Source organism: Sapajus apella, unplaced genomic scaffold, assembly GCF_009761245.1.
Source record: "Sapajus apella isolate SASKATOON/1434 unplaced genomic scaffold, GSC_monkey_1.0 scaffold77, whole genome shotgun sequence".
In the NCBI taxonomy this organism is placed as follows: domain Eukaryota; kingdom Metazoa; phylum Chordata; class Mammalia; order Primates; family Cebidae; genus Sapajus; species Sapajus apella.
Genome location: NW_022437017.1, coordinates 7295785 through 7299626, shown reverse-complemented (window position 1 = coordinate 7299626; position 3842 = coordinate 7295785).

Here is a 3842-nt window from a genome sequence, read left to right as displayed (position 1 = left end):
TGAGATGGAGACTCCCTCTGTCGCCCAGGCTGGAGTATAAATGGCGTGATCCCAGCTCACTGCAAACTCTGCCTCCCGGGTTCAAGCGATTCTCCTGCCTCAGCCTCCTGAGTAGCTGGGATTAACAAGCATGCACCACAACGCCCAGCTAATTTTTGTATTTTTGGTAGAGACAGGGTTTCACCATACAGGCCAGGCTGGTCTCGGATTCCTGACCTCAGGTGATCTGCCCACCTCGGCTTCCCAAAGTGCTGGGATTATAGGTGTGAGCCACTGTGCCTGGCACTGTAATTAGCTTTTGATGGTGTTTGTTGTTCATCTCTCTCCTGGAATGTCAACTCCATGAGAACAGGGAATTTTGCCTGTTGTCAACGCTGTGTCTAAGCATCTCTAACAAAGGTTAGCAAACCACAGCCTTCAGCCGTAATCTAACTTGACACCTTTATTACTGTTTTTGAGACAGTCTTGCTCTGTCATCCAGGCTGGAGTGCAATGTCACAATCACGGTTCACTGCAGCCTGGAACTCCTGGGCTCAAGCAATCCACCTGCCTCAGCCTCCCGAGTATGTGGGACGGGAGGCGTGCACCACCATGCACAGTTCATGTTTTATTTATTTATTTTTTTTTTTTTGAGGCGGATTTTCGCTCTTTACCCAGCGTGGAGTGCAGTGGCGAGATCTCGGCTCACCGCAACCTCTGCCTCCTGGGTTCAGACAATTCTGCCTCAGCCTCCTGAGTAGCTGGGACTACAGGCGTGTGCCACCATGCCCAGCTGATTTTTGTATTTTTAGTAGAGACAGGGTTTCTTTCTTTCTTTCTTTTTTTTTTTTTTTTTTTTGAGACAGAGTTTCACTCTTGTTACCCAGGCTGGAGTGCAATGGCGCGATCTCGGCTCACCGCAACCTCCGCCTCCTGGGTTCAGGCAATTCTCCTGCCTCAGCCTCCTGAGTAGCTGGGATTACAGGCACGTGCCACCATGCCCAGCTAATTTTTTGTAGTTTTAGTAGAGACGGGGTTTTACCATGTTGACCAGGATGGTCTCGATCTCTTGACCTCGTGATCCACCCGCCTCGGCCTCCCAAAGTGCTGGTCATGTTTTATTTCTTGCAGAGCCAGGGTCTCGATGTGGCCCAGTCTGGTGTAGAACTCCTGTGTTCATGCGATCCTTCCGCCTGGCTGTCCAAAAGCGCTAGGATTACAGGCATGACTCATAGTCCCCAGCCTTCTTTATCTTTTAAATCTTCAAATAAAAGCGTAATAATAATAATACATTGACATGTGAAAATACGTAAGATTGGAGGCCCAGGCAGGGGGATCATGAGGTCAACAGATTGAGACCATCCTGGCCAACAGGGTAAAACCCTGTCTCTACTAAAAATACAAAAATTAGGGCCGGGCACAGTGGCTCACGCCTGTGATCCCAGCACTTTGGGAGGCCAAGGTGGGTGGATCATGAGGCCAAGAGTTCGAGATTACCCTGGCCAACATGGTAAAACCCCAACTCTATTAAAAAATACAAAAAATGCCAGGCGCGGTGGCTCGAGCCTGTAATCCCAGCACTGTGGGAGGCCGAGGCGGGTGGATCACGAGGTCAGGTGATCGAGACCATCCTGGTCAACACGGTGAAACCCCATCTCTACTAAAACTACAAAAAATTAGCTGGGCATGGTGGCGCGTGCCTGTAGTCCCAGCTACTCAGGAGGCTGAGGCAGGAGAATTGCTTGAACCCAGGAGGCGGAGGTTGCGGTAAGACAACACCACATCACCCCCCACCGGGGAAAAAAAGAAAAAAACTTTGCCAAAAAAAAAAAAAAAAAAAAAAAAAAACGAAAAACAAAACAAAACAAAAAATTAACTGGGCATGGTCATGGGTGCCTGTAGTCCCAGCTACTGGGAAGGCTGAAGCAGGAGATTTGCTTTCACCGGCAGGCAGAGGTTTTTTTTTTTTTTTTTTTTTTTTTTAAGATGAGGTTTCACCATGATGGCCAGGCTGGTCTCGAACTCCTGACCTCAGGTGATCCACCCGCCCCGGCCTCCCAAAGTGCTGGGATTACAGGCGTGAGCCACCGCACTCAGCCAAACAAATTTTTTAAGAAAAGGCCAGGTGTGGGCCGGGCGTGGTGGCTCACGCCTGTAATCCCAGCACTTTGGGAGGCCGAGGCGGGTGGATCACGAGGTCAAGAGATCGAGACCAACCTGGTCAACACGGTGAAACCCCGTCTCTACTAAAACTACAAAAAATTAGCTGGGTATGGTGGCGCGTGCCTGTAATCCCAGCTACTCAGGAGGCTGAGGCAGGAGAATTGCCTGAACCCAGGAGGCGGAGGTTGCGGTGAGCCGAGATCGCGCCATTGCACTCCAGCCTGGGTAACAAGAGCAAAACTCCGTCTCGAAAAGAAAAGAAAAGAAAAGGCCAGGTGTGGTAACTCATGCCTGTAATCCCAGCATTTTGGGAGGCCAAGGCAGGTACATCAGCTGAAGTCAAGAGTTCGAGACTGGCCTAGCCAACATGGCAAAACCCTGCCTCTACTAAAAATAGAAAAATTAGCTGGGTGTGTTGGCGTGCATCTGTGATCCCAGCTACTTGGGAGACTGAGGCAGGAGATTAGATTGAACCCAGAAGGCGGAGATTACAGTGAGCAGAGATCATGCCACTGCACTCCAGCCTGGGTGACAGATTGGGACTCTAATTAAAAAAAAAAAAAGTGGCTTGGCCAGGGCCTGAGCAGGTGGTTCCCATCGGATCCTGGCTTTCATCATCAGAGAACTGGGGTCAATGGGAAGGCAGCTAACATGGAAACACCTTGGTCTGGCAGTTTCTAGAAGCATGCTCAGCAATTTATTATTATTATTATTTTTGAGACAGAATCTCGATCTGTTGCTGAGGCTGGAGTACAATGGCAGGATCTCAGGTCACCACAACTTCTGCTTTCCAGGTTCAAGCAATTCTCCTGCCTTGACCTCCCAAGTAGCTGGGATTACAGGCACCAACACGCCCTGCTAATTTTTGTATTTTTACTAGAGACGGGGTTTCACCATATTGGCTAGGCTGGTCTCAAACTCCTGACCTCAGGTGATCCACTCACCTCGCCCACCCAAAGTGCTGGGATTACAGGTGTCAGCCACCACGTCTGGCCAGTTGCGTAAAATGTTATCACTGGGGGAAGTTGGGAGAAAGGTGCACAAAATTGTCTACTATTTTTGCAACTTCTTGTGAATCTTAAACTTCACCAAAACAAATACAACTTATAATTTAAAAAACCTGGCCAGGCACGTTGACTCACACTTGTATTCCCAGCACTTTGAGAGGCCGAGGCAAACGCATCATTTAAGGTCAGGAATTTGAGACCAGCCTGGCCAACATGGTGAAATTCCGTCTCTCCTAAAAATACCAAAAATTAGCCGAGTGCGGTGGTGTGCATGTTTAATCCCAGGTACTCGGGAGGCTGAGGCAGGAGAATTGCTTGAACCAGGAGGCGGAGGTTGCAGTGACTGAGATCACGCCACTACACTCCAGCCAGATAACAGAGCCAGACACTTTTTTTTTTTTTTTTTTTTTTTGAGACGGAGTTTCACTCATGTTACCCAGGCTGGAGTGCAATGGCCCGATCTCGGCTCCCCGCAACCTCCGCCTCCTGGGTTCAGGCAATTCTCCTGCCTCAGCCTCCTGAGTAGCTGGGATTACAGGCACGCACCACCATGCCCAGCTAATTTTTTTTTGTATTTTTTTAGTAGAGACGGGGTTTCACCGTGCTGACCAGGATGGTCTCGATCTCTTGACCTCGTGATCCACCTGCCTCGGCCTCCCAAAGTGCTGGGATTACAGGCTTGAGCCACCGCGC